The sequence below is a fragment of the Pteropus alecto genome, unplaced genomic scaffold (genome assembly GCF_000325575.1).
Source record: "Pteropus alecto unplaced genomic scaffold, ASM32557v1 scaffold204, whole genome shotgun sequence".
NCBI lineage: Eukaryota > Metazoa > Chordata > Mammalia > Chiroptera > Pteropodidae > Pteropus > Pteropus alecto.
Genome location: NW_006435766.1, coordinates 2,011,570 through 2,033,785, shown reverse-complemented (window position 1 = coordinate 2,033,785; position 22,216 = coordinate 2,011,570). Strand labels below are relative to the sequence as shown.

Genomic DNA, 22,216 nt, shown 5'->3' with positions numbered 1-22,216 from the left:
CAATCTACATCTGAGCTAAGGGAGCCACTTAAAACACCGGCCCCTCCAATGTCTGTCTTGATTGTGGCCATGAGAACCCTCTCTCACTAATAAAGCAAGCCTACTGTGGTTACAAACATACACATCCATCAGAACACAGGAGGCCTGAGGACTGGTGTCCATCCTCCGCTGTATAACCATATGACTATAGACCGACACTGATGAATCTCATTTTCCACTTCTCCTTGTCTAACTAGTAAGATCATGGTGAGCATCAAAAGGGGCGAGATATAGGACAGCACACTGAAAACTGTAATGCCAACACATACTATACAGTTTCCTGAGGCGGCAGCCCATCTCCCTCCCCCAATGCTCAGTTCTGCTCTTCTAGTCTCCCTCTGGCTCCCTTTCTGTCTCTGCTCTAAAAACTTTTGTGGAGAGCTACTATAATTCACTAAAAAAAAAACAAACAAACCAAAAAACCCTCCTGTCTACAGCCATGCTACCCTGAACAAGCCTGATCCCATTTGATCTCAGAAGCTAAGCAAGGTCAGGCCTGGTTAGTACTTGGATGGAAGACCACCTAGGAAGACCAGGTGCCGTAGGCATTAAAAAAAAATAAAAAATAAAAATATAAAATAAGTGATTGTAAGCTGAGAAGGTCCTTGCAATCTGTGAGGTCAACCATGGGTTGCCTTGCCTAAAAAAAAATTAAACAAACAAAACAAAAACCCACCTAACTCTCTCTGCACTCACCCTAGCATAAGAGGCAAGGACAGAGACTCAGTAACCCCTTCTAAGGAGTTACTCATATAAGTAGATTAACACCAAATCTCTTCTATATTATAAAAACACTGAAGATCACACATCATATCACACACACCGAGACCAACAGCTGGGGACTCCTCCCAATTCCTGAGCTCTCTGGAAGAAGAGAGTACTTTGATCACACCACAGAGAATCCACTAACAAGGAAAGTAACTTCTCCCACTTAAAACAACAACACTTAAAACAAAAAAGCTCAGAAGCCAAGAACATGTCCATTTTGAAAAATCTAAATATAACAACAGTCACTTCCAAGTTGGTTATCTAAATATCAGGGTTGGGATAAAATATACAAAAAACCTTTCAACTCTTTAACTAGTAATGGCTCCAGTATTCATGGCCTTTTTGTCATCAAATAAAAAGTTAAAAATAAACAAACAAACACTATTTAAAGCTCTGAGAAGCCAAGTCTTAATATAGAAATGGATCCAGGTAGAACTCAGGGAACTGGCCCCAGCTTTGGCACTGGCTGATTTGGAAAGCGCTACTCAGCCTTCCCATGCCTTAGCTGTGACACTGTGCAGAGGTTGGTAAGTACCACCACTGCATCAGCGCCTGCGCTCTGTCTACATGTCCAAATGGACATGTTGGCCAATTCCAGGCAATTGTTTGAGTTATAAGCTAAAATAGCCACTTTTTTCATTGAATATCATTTTAACCTGAAAGAACAAATGACAAACTATGCTCATTCAGACTTCCATATTTGTTCATTCCTGAGAAAATGTTGGACAAAGTGAGCCTGTTACTTCAAATATTTATTGCCAATGATAAAATGCAAGCTTTCACCTGGAAGTCAGAACTCTGGAAAACTTGTATCTGCCACCATAACCCTGAGGCTTCCCAATAATTAAAATACTTTTCTGATGAGTTCAGTGGTGAATCAAATGTATTAGATATAGATAGATAGATAGATAGATAGATAGATAGATAGGACAAAATATGTCAACATTTGTTAAGATCTATATAACTTAGTAAACCAATATTTTCCAAATGATGAAAGCATGAAGTTAAAAATCTTGCACAGGTGAAAGATCCATTTAAAGTACAAGCCAGATCAATAAATTTTAATGTAACAAAATAAATGGCTTCAGATTCCACATTGCAACTCATCTTTAATAAACTATCAACTGTCAAGTTTTGTTGTAGTATCAAAAATATCCACACTATGTAAGGCTATAAGAAAAATACTCCCAATCACACCACTACCATCATACTCAATAATGAAAGGTTAAAAGTTTTTCCTCTAAGATCAGGAACAAGTCAAGGATGCCCACTCTCACCACTCCTATTCAACACAGTACTGAAAACCCTAGCCAGAGGAATCAGGTAAGAAAAAGATATAAAAGGTATCAGAACTGAAAAGAAGTAAAATTGACTCTATTTGCAGAGGACATATGTTTATATAGAGAACATCTTAAAGACTCCACCAAAGACCTACTAGATATAATCAAAAATTCAGTAAACTTTCAGGATACAAAGTTAAAATGCAAAAATCAGTAGCATTTACAACAGCATCAAAAAGAATATAATCCCTAGGAATAAATTTAACTAAAGAGATGAAAGACCTCTCTACACTGAAAACTACAGACAATGATGAAAGAAATCTTACAAGACACAAATAAATGAAAAGGTATCCCATGTTCATGGATTGGAAGAATTAAATTGGTAAAATGTCCATATTACCAAAAGCCATCTATAGATACAATCTCTATCAAGATTCCAATGGAATCTCTATCAAGATTCCAATGGAATATTTTTACAGAAATAGGAAAAAAATCCTAAAATTTATATGGAACCAGAAATAGGAAAAAAATCCTAAAATTTATATGGAACCACAGAGATTACAAATAACCAAAGCAATCCTGAGAAAGAACAAAATGTGAGGAATCACACTTCCTGATTTCAAGCTATATTATTAAAGCTATAGTAATCAAAACAGTATAGTACTGGCATAAAAAGACATACAGAGAAATAGGACAGAACTGAGCGCCCCAAAATAAATCTAAGCATATACATAAAGTTAACTAATATTTGACAACAGAACCAAGAATACTCAATGGAAAAAAGACAGTCTCTTCAATAAGTGGTAATGAGAAAAATAAACTAGACCCCCTATCTTGCACCACTTACGAAAATAAACTCAAAATGTATTAGACTTAAATATAAGACCTGAAACCATGAAACTCTTAGAGAAAAACATAGGGAAAAAAGCTCCTTGACATGGTTCTTCGTAATGATTTTTTGAATGTCACATCTAAAGCACAACAAAATAAAAAATAAACGAGTGGGAGTGCATCAAACCAAAAAGCTTCTGCATGGCAAAAAAAATAAAATAAAATAAAATGAAAGATGACCTATGGAATGAGAGAAAATATTTGCAAATATGTCTGACAAGAGGTTAATATCCAAAATATATTAGGAACTCAATAACAAAAATAAATAATCCAATTTAAAAATGGGCGAAGGACCTGAATAGACATTTTTCCAAACAGCCAACAGATAAATGAAAAGGTGCTCAATCTCACTAATATTAGGGAAATACAAATTAAAACCACAATAAGATATCACCTCACAGCTGTTAGAATAGCAATTATCAAAAAGACAAGAAAATAAGTGTTGGTGAGGATGTGGAGAAAACTTTTGTGTACTGTTGGTGCAATTGTAAATTGGTACAATCACTATGGAAAAGTGTAGTGGTTCCTAAAAAATTAAAAACAGAACTACCATATCATCTAGCAATTCTACTTCTGGGTATATATCCAAAAAAACCAAAAACACTATGTCAAAGAGATGTCTACACTCTCATGTTCGTAACAGCATTCTTTACAACAGAACAATCTAAGTGTCCATCAATAGATAAATGGATAAGGAAGTTGTGGCATATATATGAATTTTATTCAGCCGAGGGTCGGTCACAGATGCAGCGATGGCTGGGGCCAGGAAAGGGGCAGAGAAGGAGGGAGGGAGAGAAGGAGGGAGGGAGGGAGGGAGGGAGGGAGAAAGGGAAAGAAGGAAATGCTGGCATTTAAGATAACAAGGATGGCTCATGAGGGCATTATGCTAAGTGAAATAAGTGAAAAATAAATGCTATTGAGATCACACTTATATGCAGAATCTTAAAAAAAAAATTTTTAAATAAAGAGATCAGATTTGTGGTTACCAGAGGTGGGGATGGAAGGTGGGGGTAGCATCCAGTGATCAAAAGGTACAAAATTCTAGTTGTAAGATAGATAACTATGGGGAATGTAACATATAACATAATAATTATAATTATCATTGCTGTATGTTGTATTTGAAAGTTGCTAAGAAAATAAATCCTAAAAGTTCTTATCACAAGAAAAAAAAACTTTTTTCCTTTTATATCTATATGAGATGATGGATAGTAACTAAACTTATTGTGGTGATCATTTCACAATATAGGTAAGTCATTATACTGTATAGCTGAAATATACAGTGCTGTATGTCAATTATATCGCAAAACTGAAAAAAGTTTTTTATTAAAAAAGTATTCCTTCCTTTTCCAGTCATATCTGTATAAAGGCTGGATTTTCTTCATATTCTCAATCAAAGCAATGTATCACTAAAGACTGTCTATGGAAGCATGTACTAGATTCTAGCTGTCTTCTATTAACAAGATATTAAAGGTATAATTTTAAAAATGTAAAACAGCTAGTCTTCTCATCAAAGTTTTTATTTTAGAAATTTTAGGGTTTATTTTAAAAAATTTTATTTATTGTAATATCATATAATAGGTATGTTATGTTACTTTTAAAATTATCAATTTTAATTTCTAATGTGATAAATATCTATAGACAAAATTTCTTTGGGGTGTTCAATAATTTTTTATTGAGATATAATTCACATACCATAAAATTCACTACTTATACATTTGACGGTTTTTAGTATATTCATAAGGTTGTACAATCATCAGCATTAACCAATTCCAAAACACTTTCATCATCCTGAAGAGAAATCCCATACCCCTTAGCAGTCATTCTCATTCTCCCCTCTCCCCATCCCCTGGCAACCGCTAACCTACTTTTTGCCTCTATGGATTTGTCTATTCTAGATATTCTGTATGAATAGAATCATACCATTTGTGGTCTTTTGTAATTGACTTCTTTCATTTATCATGTTTTCAGGGGCCATCCAAATTGTAGCATGTATAAGTACATCACTATTTTTTATGACTAACAGTTCATGTGTACAGACATAACTACATTTTGTTTATCCATTCATCCACTGACAGACATTTGAGTTTTTCCACTTTATAAATAATGTTGTTATGAACATTTGTGTACAAGTTTTTGAATGAACATATGTTTTCAATCCTCTTTAGCATACACCTAGGAGTAAAACTGCTCGGTCACACAGTAATTCCATGTTTAACTTTCTGAGGAACTGCCAAACTGTTTTCTACAGTTGGCTACACCATTTTACATTCACAACAACAATGTATGAGCGTTTCAATAATTTTTAACACTGTAAATGGAGTCCTGAGACCAAAAAAAATTGAGAATTGCTATGCTAGGCTGAGAGGATACTGAGATGAGACAGTCCCTTTCTTCAAGGAGGTCATAAAGTATACCAAAGCTCAGACTCTGAGACAGATTCAAAAATCACCCTTTTAGAGATTCTGAGATACAGTATAGGTAGCAGCTTTCTTCACCCTGCCTGTGAGTACAGAGCAGTTTCCCTTTCAGTTTCTTCTCTGCTGTTGGTGCCTATGGTTCTGACGCCATTTTTACCCTACCACTCTATTCTCTCACCTTTCTCTTACTTTTAGCCTTAGTGTCTTTTTTTCTCCTGCTGTCTCTGTTGTACTCTTTACCTTTTCATGAAAGACGGCCTGCTACGAGCATCAACAAACAGAGCACTTTACTTTCTGCACTTAGTAATTAAGCTCCTCTCCAGATACTTGTCACAGTCAGAGAAGTAGGTTTCTTCACCTACAAATACAATTTCTCTCAATTACTTGTAATGTTCAGTGTTGCTCCAGAATTCTAAGGGGAGATTCTAACAGGATTTGCAATATTTATTACATTTATGAATCAGCAAAAACTAAGGCCTAACTATATTGAAACCAAGTCTCGGATGGTTTTTGGAGACAATAACTCCCCTTGAATTTCGGTACCTTAACAAATTTCAAACAGTATTACTCAATACTTAGAATACTGAAAAATAGTGACCCCTAAGAAGTACAATCACAGAATTCAGAATGTGCTTTTTAAGAGCCACACAATCCAAAAGCAAATTTTCTTTATAAAAAATTTTAACTGGAATATTAGTATAAAGAAACGGCACATTTTATATGCTAGACAGAATAACGACCCCCCTCCGCCCCCCGCCGCACAAATTCCCTATGTGTTACCCTTTGGGGCAACAGGGAAGTAAGGTAGCAAATAGCGTTAACATTGCTAATCAGCTGACTTTAAAATAAGGAGATTATCTTAGATGTTCCACGGAGGTCCAGTGTAATCACAAAGATTCTTAAAAGTGAAGAGGGAAGCAGAAGAGAAGAGTCAGAATAACGAGATGTAAAAAGGAGTAAACCCACTGTTGCTGGCTTTAAAGATAAGGGAAGGAGCCTAGAGCCAAGGAATGTGAGCAACTTCCAGAAGCAGGAATAGGCAAAAAAAAAAAAAAAAATAGGTTCACCCCCAGATTCTCCAAAAAGTAACAAAGCCCTACTAAAAGCCCGATTTTTGCACACTGAGACCCATGGCCAACTTCTAACCTACAGTACTGTAAAGTAATAAATTTGTGTTTACCACACGAATTTCCACAAGCCACTAAGTTTGTGGTAATTTGTTATGGCAGCAATATAAAACTAAAACAGTTTAAGTCTTTTTTCCCCTCAGAAACTCTACTTTTAAGATTCTTGCCCTCTTCCGCTCATAGCACCCACCCCATTCCATAAGACGCACTTACTTATCTACATTCTTCCCCCTGAGTTGTTCAACTTCCTTACAGTTTGAACTCTAATAAGTCCTTTTTCCTGTCAAATTATAAGCATCAAGGTCCTGCTTAGCATCACTTTATAAAAAGTGTTGACAATATGCTTCTGTCTTCTTCGTATCCTGTTTTTAACAATCTAAATCCCTTCCATGGCAATGACTTCACTTTTTTCCCCTTTTTCAGCATTACCTTTGGCATATTTGCCTATTTTTCAGAGACACATGTATTAGGACTTCTAGTATGCTATGAATATAAAATGTTTCCGAATGTATATCTGACAAAACAAGAAACAGTTTACAAAGATCAAAGTTACATGCTTTCAATTGGCTCAATGACCAAATGGCACCCCACCTGCAACGCAAAACATCTCAACACAATCTCTTGCTTGAAAGTGTCATTTGTCACTAGTCTTTGTCATAAGACATATTTTACAATACTAAAAATTAATGTACACTCATTTATCACAAAAGATGGATGAGATAAAACCCCATGACTGGCTATGGAGATGAATAGAGTACTCTTTTAAAATATTCATATTGCTGTATCAAGTTCTCATAGAGCAAGCTTCTTTTCCTATTTCTCTGTTAGAAGACATTTGTACTCTTACTACGAAACTAGAAGAATCAGCTACCCAGCAACAATGTCAAATAAATTAAAAATTAAGAATAAACTTAACCCTATGGTAATATTACTTCTCAGATGTGATAAGCTATATGATATGTACATTTCACACTGTTGCCCTACTAGAAACTTTTAAGCTTCAGCATTTGTTCTGAGAAGAAGGCCAAAATATAAACCATTCAATATGCCCTGAGTTCTGTGGACAAGAACAAAGCTGATGGATTTTAACTGGGGAAAACTTAGTTAATATAATCACAAAGAGGAATTCACTCTTCTTTACTATATGCATTATACTACACACACAGACACTGTAATAGAAGCACAAAACAGAATACGCCATCTTTGCACTCAATATAACTGGGGAAAAGCGGAGCACACTAACCCTTTGCCCTTCATGATCTCTCTGGATTTTCAACTAAACATTGTCGGGAAGCAAGAAATTCATTATTAATAACCATAGTGAGGTCTACTGAGCACCTACTATGTGCCAGGCCTGAGTCCCACATTCCTAAAAGGAACATTTCATTATGCTCACTTTGTAAAATTACAGCGGCATGATGTAACCAGTTCAAACCACACCTAGTGTAAAGCAGAATCAGGATTCAAACTCGAATAAGCCCAACTCAGGCTTGTTCTCTGAGATTTGCATAAATTCTTATTATATGTTATTATATTTAAAATTATTCCTGAGTTTAAAGCCCCTTTTAGTTTACAGTCTAGCAGAGGAAAGAAAAGCATGAATAAAAATAACTATAATTTTAAGCAGTGTGTTTCAATTCTCCCTGAGAAGAGATATACAGTTAACTAACACATAATGAGACAGGGGAGGAAAGCAGAGCAGGAATTAGGTACTTTATAGCAAAAGCATAGCTGGCATGAGCAAAGGAACACTGGCAAATAAGCCAGGGAATGAATGTTAGAGAATGACAAATTGAACAGAGTCTGCAAAGGCAAGCAGGGAGAAAAATGGCCAGAGAAATGGATTGGAACACTATGTCATGACCTTAGCAAGTCATGGCCTTGTACACTGTGAAAGGCACTGGACTTATGCCAGACTCACGGTGAGTCATCTCAGGTTTTAAAGAGAAGGTAACACAACACAGACTTTAGAAAATTAATCTTTGTAGAATCAAGTCAAGCCACCCCATGCACATTGCTAACAAATGAAATTCCTCTTCCACCTGACAGAAGAAAATGAACTGATCTGAATGAGGTGGCTTCCTCCTGCCTCCATCCTCTCCTTCCTCATGTCAGAGTCAGTAGGATCCCTGAGAGGACCCCATCCTCTCTCTCACCTCCAGGTTGGCTCTGTAAATTATTTTGAAATTTTCTTTCTATACTGGCTCCATCCTCTGAGCCTTCAAAACACACAAACATCTCACATTTGGGAAAAACAAACAAACATGGCTTTTCGCTTTCAAGTTTCAAAAAGAGCAATTGTCACACCTTGAATGCAGCAATTTAGCTTATGTTTCCATTGAAATCCTTAAGGAACACGCTGAACTGCCATCAATAACTCACCAAATGCAATGGAATCTCCCCAGCCTTCAACATGCCTAAATATTCAATACTATTGGTCATCCTCTTCATCTTAAAGCTCCTTCTTTCTTTGACTTTTGCAGCTGCTTCTCCTGCTTCCTGTCCTAACTCAGCATCGTTCTCTGTTTTGCTGCAAATCTCCTGGCCCTTCCCATCACAGGTACTGCATTCCCAAATCCTGTCCTTGGCCTCTATCTTGTGTTCCAACTGCCAGTGCCATGGGAATAATTACACCTCTACAGTGTCCTGAGCCTCCTAAGCTCGAGCCCCACATTTAAAACTGTGGGGAGGTTGAAAACAGCTGTCATCCACTGATACATACTTGGCTTGAGACGTTTAGAAAGGCAAGTATAAGTGAGATTGCGGAGGGCCTCACAAGCCAGGGAAGGTCAGTAAAGGTCACTGAGGAGGAAGGACTTGTTCAAAGTAGTGTTTGCAGAAGATCAGTCCGACAAGACTGTGAAGGATGGATCTAAAAGCAGAGATGGAGGCAAGACCAGTTAGTTCAGCCCTCAGAAATAAAGGCAGGAACTAGTGTGTAAATAGGAAAGAAGGGGAGATTTGTGAGTCTGGGTTGAATAAACAAGTGTTAGCTGTCCAGGTCTCCTCTCATCAGTCAACCAGGCACTAACCAAGTATCATGTTTCTCCTGTATTCCCGTACTGATCTGGGCAGTTCTATTACCGACATCATTCATATACAGTTCCTGCTTTGAAGGGATGCACAGGCAATACAGGGAAGACAGGAAAAGAATTCAGGCTTTTTTTTTTTTTTTAGCTTCATAGACGAGAAAGTTAATCAACAATGAACAGCGTTTAAGAGCTTCTATCCAAGTTTAGAGAGGAAATAGTTGAGCAAAGGATGAAAACTTAGTAATAGGGAAAGTATGAAGTACTTGACATTATCTGGCCATGTCTCTGGAATAACTGCACAGCAATAAAAACAGCAGAAGATTCCTAATCATTATTATCCAAGGTCTATAATGAGCTAAGTTTATAATTACAATGTTCAATGTACACTTCATACCCAGCCCACTTCCAGGCACATAGCAAATATACATAAACGTCCAAAGAATATGTGTGGGGTAACAGAAAAAATTCACTTTCTCCCCACTGAGCAATACCCTCACCAGTGAAATCCTGGGGTGGTTGTGAGATCTGTATGAGCTAAGGCTTTAGGGCAAATCACCTGGGCAACTTACTAAAAATGCATGTTCCCCAGTGAACCCCTGCAAGTTCTGATTTAGAAGTCTGCATTTTCAAACAGCCATCCAGGTCATTCTGAGGCAGTTAATCATATAGTTCACACTTGTAAAAGTTCTAAAGAGTGGTCTGCAGAGTTGAGAGCTACACAGGTCGGAATTCAAATGTACTTTATTAAGATATCTGGTCAACTCTAATCTAATAAAAATATTGGTTTGTCTGAGGTACTATTATGAAATACGCACATGTGTGATAATGTGCAGAAGCAGAATACTCAATTATACATTAGTAGGCTTAATATCAGAAATATATTTCAATTGCAAATCGAAATTTTTTAAGTTTCAAGCATATGTTTATACTTAAAATTCCAGGAGGTGTTTTCCAAAGATAGAACCAAAAGGGAATGGAGGTTATACAGATAAAAGAAGACCACTAAGAGTCTCAGAAATTACTGACACTTTTTTCTTAAAACACTATCTAAATTTAAGGGCAGATATGCATGTTCATGTATACAAAAATGCTAGAGTGATGGAAAAAGCAAAATTCAGACAATTTCATGGCTGTCTGCTTAGAAATTCTATTGTACTTTTTTACCTGGCATATTTTTTGTTTTCAATGCTCCAGGAAAAATCATATGCATAGATTCTACGGGACTATGGGCTTCTCCTTAAATCAACTGCAAATTTTTATCTATCATTAGCTCACCTAAGTGTTGGTTCAGCGCACTAATAAAAATTCCGTGAAAATTTCAGGCAAGATAAACTTAAGAGGGAAAAGTCCAATGGATCAATTTTCTCAAGAGGGTATATTAAGCCAAGATCTTGATCTCTTGACTTATATTTTCATAACTCTTTCCGTAAAGAATTGATTGAAATTTCTTCTGTGTTTTCTGCAAGCAAGAATCCAAGTGTTCAGGAGTTACAGAAGTAATTCTGTAGAAAGTCTTGCCAGAGACCAAAACTTCCCTAAACTCTGTTTTGAGCCTTTTACCCTTAACTTTGCAAATGTGATTAACATAAACCTACCCCTGAAACCAAACAATGTACCCTTAACAGTCTGGCTGATGCCTCTAGTGGCATGAAACTGAGTCCAAGGTCACACACAGTGTATCTGTCAAGGCTCACTTGTTCTGCTCTGTCCCTCTATCCCACTGACACACAGTCATCAGTACCTCATATACTCTTAACTAATCTTGTCCACAGTATATGGCAAGGTCATTTCTGCCTGAAATCTTATTAGTCCAGACTGCTTTTTATATGTTTGGCACTGAACTACTTCCACGAAGCATGCTAGATTTCCATGATGTTCGAGCCGCAGGGAGTTCCTCAAGATAACAGGCAGGCTACTGTTGCTCCTTCCTATACACCAGTTAAAAACACTGAACGATTATGGAACTTAAACATGAGAAAATCTAAGAATTGAGTAGTAAAAAGTATACCAGCTTAGAGTGTGGAGATCTGCTCCCTCAGCCCAGCTTATTAGCCTTTCACCAGCCTTATAACCTCAGATAACTGTGAGCTTTGGTTATGGAGACTCAAGTAAGATGATCCCCAAGGCTCCTCAGAAGATATTAAACCTATGATTATGAAACCCTTTCCATTAAAAATCTTCTTTAACCCCAACTCAGAAGGGAACTCCTCATGCCCACAGCAGGCCTGTCTGACTCACAGAACCAGGTTGTGGAGCAGTCAGTGCTCCTGAGCATCATTCAGCACTGTCTTTGGCTAGCACTCCAAAAACACCATGAAATGAGGATGTGGACAGTTCAACCGCAAAATTGAGAATGGTTCACTAGCAGAGATATGCCTATGACAGCTGAAGAGTATGAAATGACAACCACAGTCTACCACATCTATGAAAATAACAAGTACATATATGTAAATGAACATTTGGTAGTAGATGAAGAGAAGCAAAAAAGTTAAAGAATTTTATGTAAGAAAAACTCAGAATAAAGAAAAATAGGCAAACTCTAAGATTTTTTGTTTTGTTTTGTTTTGTTTTTTTTTTTGCAATTTAGGAAAAGACTATGATTATTCCATTTTTGTGGCAATGTCTATAAATGAAAATTACTGGGACACAGTCTGCAAATCAATCATAGAGATAAGGTTGAAAACCTAAATAAAGCTCAGAAAATTTACAAGACTTACCCAAGGTCATGAAGCTAAAGACTGTTTTTCACTACAGAGATGCATTCTCGAATAAGCAGTTCTCATCTCTGTTGTAATAATCTCCAGGCAAAAAGACTCCACAGTCTCATCTCTAATCAATTCCAGATTCTATCCTTTCTTACTATCAAGAGTCTCCTTAGCATGTGCACCTAAAACACTCTTATGATAATCTTACCTATTTCCTCGGGTAGATAGCTAATGGCCTTCTAAGTATTAACCAAGCATTTTAAACCAGCATCTGTACTCCAAAGTTTTTAAAAGGAGTATGAGAGATGGGGGATATGTGTGTGACTACTTTTTGTACTTCATTACTTGGGAGACTGGGTAAAATCTGAGGTCCCCTGAGTAGGTTTTGTTAAAGAAATCTTTTATGTCTGGTAATTGAGACATGCTTTATTCTGGTTGAGGAAAATTACTTTCAAACTGCAGACCTGTGACATCCAAGGAAAAGATACATTTACACAGGCATGCCCTGACAACCATGCCCACCCCCAGACTACAAGGCTCCAAGGGAAAAGGGACGATGCATTCTAACCATGTGACTTCAGTTGAAGAGGCTACCTCTGGGATGCCAGCCTCTTTCCGAATTGCATTCGAGAGATGTCTAAACTGTCCCATATTTTAAAGTGTCTGTTTTATTCCATAAAATCCATGAGACTTGAGCCCATGTTATTTCACACACGACCAAAAAATGACTTTTATTAGTAACATTATTAATAACTAATATTTACTGAGTACTTATTTTGTACCAAGCACTTTATCTTTTTATTTCATTTTACCCCCCAAATAATCCTATGAAGTAGATATTCTTATTATCCCATTTTACAGAAAATAAAATTGAGACTAAAGGAAGTTGAACACCAGGCTCAGGCTCAGGCTCAGGCTCAACCCTGGGCCCTTGCCTTTCAATGATAACTTGAGCCAATGACATTGGGAAATATCCCTTGTCTTCCAAGTAGAAATTCTGATTTCCCTACTTTTTACCTCTCCCTCAAATATATGCCACATGCTACTAATGCCCAAAGAAGCACCTAAAAGCTCTAACTTAATGAGATCATCACCTTGCTGAGAAACTTTCCTCACTGCCTAAGAATGAAGCTCAACCCCCCTAGCCTTTCACATGGCCTAAGTCACTTCTCCAGTCCTCTCTTCACAACTACATGAACCTTTACATCAGCCAGAATTACTCTCTAAAATACTTCAAATTCAATTAAGAAATAGTTTCTGAATGCCTGTTTCATGTCACTTACTATTTGTTGAGCATCTACTAGTACCAGCACTGTGTCAGAAGACTAGGATCCAATGGTAAACAGGATGAACTTGGCCTCTGCCTCAAAGAACTGAGAGGCAAGCCTTATTCATACCACACTCCGTGCCTGGAATTCTTATTCACTCCTCTTCATCAAAATTCCACTTAGGCTCCAAGGTTCAGCTCAAGCCCTCCCTCTCCTACTCATTCTGCCCATGGTCCTCCTCCAACACGGGTCATGAAGCCTGCACCACTCAGGACACTGCAAGTGGTGCCCAACATTCTTCTATGGCTGTATTAAGTCAGTAATGGACTTAAGCATGGTACAGTGCTAGGCACTCATCAGGTACTCAATTAAACATTAATCTATTTGCCTCTTCCACTTTCTTATATAGTTAATAAATATTTCTGGTTTTGTAATTTTTCATCGTATATCTTGTTTCCCACATAATTCTCCATTCTCTGATAAGCAAGTACTGTGATTCTCATCCATATACAGCTCTACATATCGTACATGTTCAGTATTTGTTGAAAGCAAAACCCTTGCACCATCCATTCTAAAGTTTGGGGATCTTGTCTCCTTGCTAGCAGTCATGCACTGCCTCAAATTCATGTTTTAGTATAGGTCCATTCCTACCACAATTTAAAAATTATTACTTTAAGAAAATGCAGGCAAATAAATACATAAAAAGATGTTCCACATCATATGTTATCAGGGAAACACAAATTAAAACAATGAAATATCACCACATGCCTGTTAGATGCCCACAATCTGAACACTAACACCACCAAATACTGGCAAGGACGTGGAGCAACAGGAACTCTCAATCACTGCTGATGGGAATGCAAAAGGCACAGCCACTCTGGAAGACAATTTGGCAGTTTCTTATAAAACTAATATACTCTTACCATGTGATCCAGCAGTCATGCTCCTTGGTATTTACCCAAGGAAGCTGAAAATTTATGTCCACACAAAAACCTGCACATAGATGTCTACAGCACTTTTATTCATAATTGCCAAAACCTAGAAGCAACCAAGATGTCCCTCAGTAGGTGAATGGATAAACTATGGTACATTCAAACAATTGAAAATTATTCGGCACTAAAAAGAAATGAGCTATTAAGCCATGAAAAGATATGTAAGAACCTTAAATGCTTATTACTAAATGAAATAAGTCAATCTGAAAAGACCTGTACTGTATGATTCCAACTATACGACATTCTGTTAAAGGCAAAACTATGGAGACAGTAAAAAGATGAAAGGTTGCCAGGAGTCGGGGTAGGAGAGAGATAAATAGAAGGAGCACAATCAATGTACAATGCCAAAAGGGAACACTAATGTAAACTATGGACTTTGGGTGATTATGATGTATCAATGTACACTAATTATAACGAATGTATCACTCTGGTGGGGAATGCTGATTAACAGAGAAGGCTCTATATGTGTGGGGGCAGGAGGTACATGAGAAACTGTACTTTCAATTTTGTGTAAACCTAAAACTGCTCTAAAAAAATTGTTTTTTAAAAAAATTAAGTAATTAATAAAATTAAATAAATTTCTTTCAAGAAGTCTCTGAACTTGAGACTTTTCTCAAAACTAGCATTCTAACAAAAGTATGAAAGAAAAAAGCCTCCCTTTTGTCCCAAATGTAAAATAAGCACCTATTCTCAATGCTAGACTGGAAGCACTGACCACAGAGAGTTCGCTAAATCCAGCAGCAGATCACCTGCCCTTGTGAACAACACACCACTGTGCTTAGACGGGGCCTTCGGTGTCAGAGAGGCCAGCAGCACTGATGCCCAGGGCAAGAACACAACAGCCCCTGTTCCTCAGCCCATGAAGAGAGAGCTGAAGGGCTCCAGACTTGCAGTCCCAGGAACTGGGTTTCTCTATTAAGTGACACAACAGGCAGTATGTGCAGAACCACCGGCAGAGAGAATGTTGGAGAGAGCTCCCAAAAGACTTGCCAAATGAGCCTCAACCCCACTCCAAGGAGGCCCCTTTAAGACATCATCCCCAATGTCAAATACATCATATTCAGGGTCACTTTATTTTTGCCCTGAACAGAGCAGAAAAAATAGACAAAAGACTTATGAATGTGCAGGTGCTACCTTTGCGTAAACATACAACCTCTAAAACACGTCTCACTCTGATAAACTTTCACAAATGCCAATTTAGAAGGTAAACTCACACGACCTGGGGGGAGAGGGGAGCAGGGGGTACTTTAGCATACATTAAACAAAATTCTAAATATATATATACTTTTTGACTTGTAAATTCTAATCTTAGGAATTTCCTAAAGAACAAAGCAAAGGTATACTCTCAAAATATATATACATGATTGGCCTTCTAAGAATTGTATGCAATATAAAAAAGGATAAATAGATTACATAAGTAAATAATGACAGAGCCATAAAACAGACTACTACAATAGTGATTAAAAATGAGACAGAAGTATGTTTATTAACATGGAAAACTAATGTGAAAAAAATTACATTTTAAAATAGTACCCAAAAGGTACTTCTCACATAAGGTAACCCTCAGAGCAAAGAATCAACATGGCAACATTGAACAATGAACAATTTGGTTACCCTATGAATGGGTGTCCATTCCTTCCTTTTACACTTAAATAAACATTCAAGGTAGATCACTCAAGGAACTAGCAATGGTAGCCCTAGATCTGTGCTGTCCAATAACAGTAGCCACTAACCATATGTAGTTATCTACATTTAAATTATTTAAAATTAAATAAAATTTAAAATTTAGTTCCTCAGTCTCACTAACCACATTTCAAGTGCTCAATAGCCACATACAGCTGGTGACTACCATACTGGACAGCACAGATATGGAACATTTTCATTATCACAGAAAGCTCTATCAGAGAGCACTATACTAGAATGAAAAGAAAAGAGTAGTCTCAAAGAAGATAAAATGGAGTTTAACTAATAAATAATACAAGTGCAGCCCAAGTCTCCAGGTTAGTGTCCACACTAAGCTATAGCATAGCCTATACAGCAACTGCTGAAAAATCTGGGATTCTTTCCTGTTAATACAAATGTCTTCAATGATTTATAATCAACATAAATGAAGAATGCATCTAAGCGAGAGCCTTTGAAGCTGAAATCCACAATGTTAAACTTAGCACAGTGATATGGTCACTGCATAAACTTCTGTGCTATTCTTTAGAAATGAATTCAAAGCCAGTTATTTCAAAAAGAAATCTCATTTCTTAAATTTAGATCCACATCACTATTAAAGTGATCACTCAACATACATATGAAGCCCCAAATCACATGCTGCTTTTTACAAAATAAAAGAATCTGTTTGTTCTCAAAAGGCAAATGATTGCCACTGTTACATCAAAAAAATAAAATAAAATAGGTAATGAGCTAAAATGAAATTCTGTAATGTTTTTAGAAAGCCAGTATCCTCTCTCGAGATGCACTTAGTGCAGGTATATATGCAAATTAGTATCTGTGCATGGTATCTACAGATATAGATAACACAGAAAGAACAATTCTGCATTCACTAAACACACTCTAACACAGCATCTTCATCCTCATGAGATGTATCAACTCTCAATGTCTTCAGTTGAATGAACATGAATAAGGAATTCAGCCATCCAAGTAGAAGAGAATCTCTGCCCATTCTCTATAACAAATAACTTCTATCTGGTTTTGTAATGCACTAATAGTTTTATAACTGGTAAACTAGTCTGATCATTTTAACTCCTTATTTTGAAATAACTTTGACGTTACAAAAGAATTGTAAAAATACTTCAGAGTGCTCATGTATCTTTCATCCAGCTTCCCCTATGTAGCCATACTACAATTTCCAAAACTGAGAAACTAATCTTGGTAAAATACTTTTAAATAAAGGTTTGATTTAGATTAATAATCATTTTCTTTTTACCTAATAGTATACTGAATTGGCAATTTCTAAGTATACAAAGACTAATAGGAGCAAAAGAGAATTGACAACCTCAAAACACAAAAACATATCAATTTGCAACAGGTAATCGAGTAGCAGGTAATCCTGACAATAACATACAAATGAGGAAGAATTTTAGCTCTAGTTATTTATTCTGTAGCTTTTTATTTTTTAAGTTCAACATTTTTTCAACTGATAGTAAGAAGCACAGAAATGTCTTCTGATATTATTAAGCATAGAAGAAATAAATCTAGGTTTTGCTTTCACTCAACGATACTAAGGCTGCAGTAAAAAAAGGTAACACCTCTTTGCTATTTTATGTCATGAAAACAAGTTAAACATTAATATGTGTGTATATATAGCTGAATGTCAAATTTATGTTACTCTTGCTTTCAATTTCAAATGTCCTCCAGGAAAGATAATCAATGTTCTCCAGGAAAGATAACCTATCTTATTTATACTCCATAAACCTTACCTGTTCAATAAACATTACCGGGTAAGTTTGAGATAGAACAGGTCAGTATAAAAGCCCAGTTATAAAAATATTTCACTTGCAGTTGGAATTTTCCATCTTCCATCTTTCCACTAATGTCCAAAGTTCAACATGATGCAAGAAAAATTTAAGTTGACTGATTATTAAGCATATCCTAATTAGCTTGTTTCAAAGCATAGGCATGGTGGTCTTGGACTTAAAGGAGCACTAGGAGAACTCACAATAGAAAATTTCCATATTTTGCCAATAAGGGCCCAATTCTCTTATGAATTCCCCAAATAAGATTTATACAGACCTTGCTTTGGTAAACACCTCAATTTCTAAAAGATGATGATTTTTAAAACTGCAATAATTATAAGAGTTAACAGACTAATCTATAAAGAACACAAATTTTTAAAAACAAAAAAATACTAATACAGTAGCTAGAAAAAATGAAGTATAAAAACATACAATTCACGGAAATGAAATGCCTAATAAGCATGCTAATGTAGGTAATGTTCCTATTAAAGCTGACTTCCACATAAAAATTAAAAACTCTTTAGAAATATGTCATCTCTTAATATTTTACACTACTATGCACATATACGCATAGATCATCCTAATGGTATATCTTACCTCTCCACCATAACATATTCTGAAATTAGTTAAATGCATAAGATTATTTTTAATCAATTTAAAAATGTATCTAGTGGTCGGAAAGCAACCTTCTGATATGTCTAATTACATGTGGGACAAAGAAAATGTAAAATTCAGTCAACTTTCTGTCATTGGTTTTCATGAAGAACAATGCTAGCTTGAATAACTAGAAAGATCAAAAAAAAAAAAAAAAAACCCCTCATTAAATCTGAGTACTTGAATTTCACCCCAGCTTGCTTTTTGTCTTGTTCAGATAGATGGTGAATTATGGGTGAAAGGGCTAAAGGACCAGAAGTCACATGAGGAACAAGATAAAAGGATCCCAATCACCAAGAGCTGCTGTAACACACATTCTCATCAAGAAAACTGACTAAAAATCTGAATCCTTCCATCATTTCTTTGACACCAATCTGGAGATGAGAACATTTAGATCATTTCACATTACTAGAAAATTACATTCTTAACAGGAAAATTACATTCTTTACAGGAATATATTAAAGTGAATTTTGGAAAAATTATCACTTAATATTGAGAAAGACTGTAACTTTCTATACCTCAAAATTTTACCCTCTCCTTCATCAAAGCCAATTCTTCCTCCTCATTTCTCCAATTTCTATTCTCTAACATAGCATCCATTCAGGCTCCAAAGACTCAGGGTCAACTCGAAATGGAATCCTCCCTCACTTCTACACCTTCAGGCACAAAATAATATTGCTACTTCACTCATTCTTTCAACAGTGATTTCATAACTACTCAGTTTCAGGTGGGCGGGGAACACAAAGCCTTTTAAAAGCCTTTGCTCTGAGTGACAGTCTCAGTATATTCCTGAAGTTGAGTAGGGAGAGGGGAGTGTGGCACAGCAGGTTGGCTTCTATAACTTCCTCTCCAATCTGACTATTCCCAGACTTCCCAGCTGAATGTATGCAACTGTTTTCACTGGCTCCAGCCTTTTCCCAGTCCCATTTAGTTTCCAAATCTTCAACAAATTAACCTTCCTGATCAGGCAATCCTATTATCCCAAAACTTGACACTCCTTATCTTGGCATTCAGAGCCCTACACCATACAACCTCATTTGGCTGCAAGAAGCCAAGACTTGTCTGGACTATTATTCTAGCCCTCTTCTCTGCACAAACTGATTCCACTCACCATAATCCAAACAAATCTTATACCTTCCCACCTCTAGGCCTTTCCTACTGTTACTCCTCCTTTGCCTGAAAAGTTCTCTATGTTCTATTCACAAGTACTACTCACTCATCTCATCCATAAAATTATCCTAGATCAACTCAGGCCAAAAGCCATCTCTTCCACCTCAGATATCTGACAGCACATTCTCTTTTTGATTTGATTTCATCACCTACTTTTGTAACAACTAACATGTTACTTATCATATGCTGCCTTAAATGACAATGTGTATGCTTCTCATCTTCACATTTAGAATTTAGTTACCTAGAAGTTAGAGGCCATGTCTTGTATATCTGTGTAATACCTATATAGTACTTAATATAATATTGTGGTTTTCAGTAGATGCTAAATATTTTTTTAGTGAATTAATGAAGATTTCAGAGAGCAGAATAATTCTCAAACCTATATAACAAGTTATTCACATATATCTGAAATATAACATCCAGCATTTTTTTAATTCCTGCCTACTTAACATGTATCAAAAGTTTCATCCCTTTGTCTCAAAAAGTTGACTTTTAGAAATATATCCTAAGGAAATTGCCTCCAAAGACATCCAAACAAAATACTTTTATTTATGAAAGTAAAAAAAAAAAAGGAAAAACCTAAAAGAAAAAAATTAAATTTAAGGACTCAATTAAGGGCAGTATAATTAGTACTGTCATGATTAAATAAGCTATAGAACTGATATAGCTTATAACCTACAGTAAGTAAAACAATCAAGTTAGATTATTTAGAAGTATTAATTTTATAAGAGAAAAAAGAAAATCACAAAGTCATAGTTACAGCATGATCCCAACTATGTAAGAAATATACAACCACATGTATGTGTATAAATACATGTATTCTGAGAGAAAATGAATCAGTGAACAAATGGGTGTATAAATACCTGTATTTAGGTAATTCTCTGCCACATTACCTTACTTTCTGACACAGAGACATTTTTTAAAATTTTTTAAAGGTATACATTATATATATCTAACCATACTAACAGGGCACTCTTGTTTATGTTCATATTAAAAAAATACGAATGTAAAATATTAAAAACAAGCATTGCTCTGCGTGGTGGGATTACAGGCAATTTTTTTCTACATGCTTTTGCTAAATTTTCTACAACAAATATATTGTTTCTGTAATCAAGGAGGGAAACAAATATTGCCTTTAAAAATAAAATCAATCATTTTGGCTTCCTAAGGTAAATACGACATGGCAATGCAGCTTCTTCAATAATTTTATTCATATCATATTTAAGATTATGTGACAACACAGATTCCCCAAAAATTAAGTTTCAAAATACAGCCATCCTTCCAGTAATCCCACTTCTGGCTATATACCCAAAAGAACTGAAAGCAAGGACTCAAACAGATGTTTATACACCAATGTTCATAGTGCCATTACTGACAAAAGCAAAAACATGGAAGTAACCCAAGTGTACATCAATAGATGAATGGATAAACAAAATGTGGTATACACATACAATGGAATATTATTCAACCCTAAAATAAAATGAAATTCTGCTAAATGCTATAACATAGATCAGCAGTCCCCAACCTTTTTGGAACCAGGGACCAGTGCTACTATGAGAATCTAATGCCTGATGATCTGAGGTGGAGCTCAGGCAGTGATGCTGGCACTGGGGAGCAGCTGCAAATACAGATGAAGCTTCACTGGCTCGCCTGCCACTCACCTCCCATTGTGTGGCCTGGTTCCTAACAGACCACAGACAGGCTGGTAACACAGCCCGGGGACTGGGGACCCTTGACACAGATGAACCCTGAAGACATTATGCTAAGTGAAATAAGCTACACAAAAAAACAAATATTGTATGATTCCACTTACCTATGAATTACCTAGAGTAGTCTAATCCACAGAGATAAAAAGCAGAAAGGTGGTTGTCAGAAGCTGGTGGAGCAGAGAATGGGGAGTTATTAATTAATAAGTACAGAATATCAGTTTGGGAAGTTGGAAAAGTTTTGTAGATAGATGGTGCTGATGGCTGCACAACAGTGTGAATATGCCTAATGGCTCCGATCTGTACACTTGAAACAGTCAATTTTACATTATGTAGATTTACCACAATTTAAAACACACACACATACCTGTCTACAATGACACAATGTTTGCAGAATTCCAATGCTCTGGATACATCAAGGACAACCTGACCTAGAATTCTCAAACAGATGCCATCTACAACTGTAGGTTGATAAAGAATAGGGTAGAAAAAAGGCCCAAGAACAACTGATTCACATGATAGCTAATTACATAACAGAGCTACAGACAGGTGGGACAGGACAACGGAAAGTAGAATAGCTAGGTAAGTGACAGTCAGAAGCAATGTGACCATTTGCGTGTGGAGGTGTCAATCATATGACAAAGTAAAGGGGTACAGGAGAATGGCTCTGCCATGGCACCCAGCGACCCTGCATTTATCCAAA

General features: G+C 36.4%; 1 protein-coding gene and 1 pseudogene across 2 annotated transcripts in view; one reads left to right on the top strand and one right to left on the bottom strand.

Moving 5' to 3' along the window:
• Nucleotides 1–22,216, bottom strand: part of CCNY (cyclin Y) — a 203,542-nt gene that overhangs the window by 161,685 nt on the left and 19,641 nt on the right. The gene's annotated exons all lie outside the window — the stretch shown is intronic.
• On the top strand, nt 469–587 carry LOC112479341 (annotated as a pseudogene).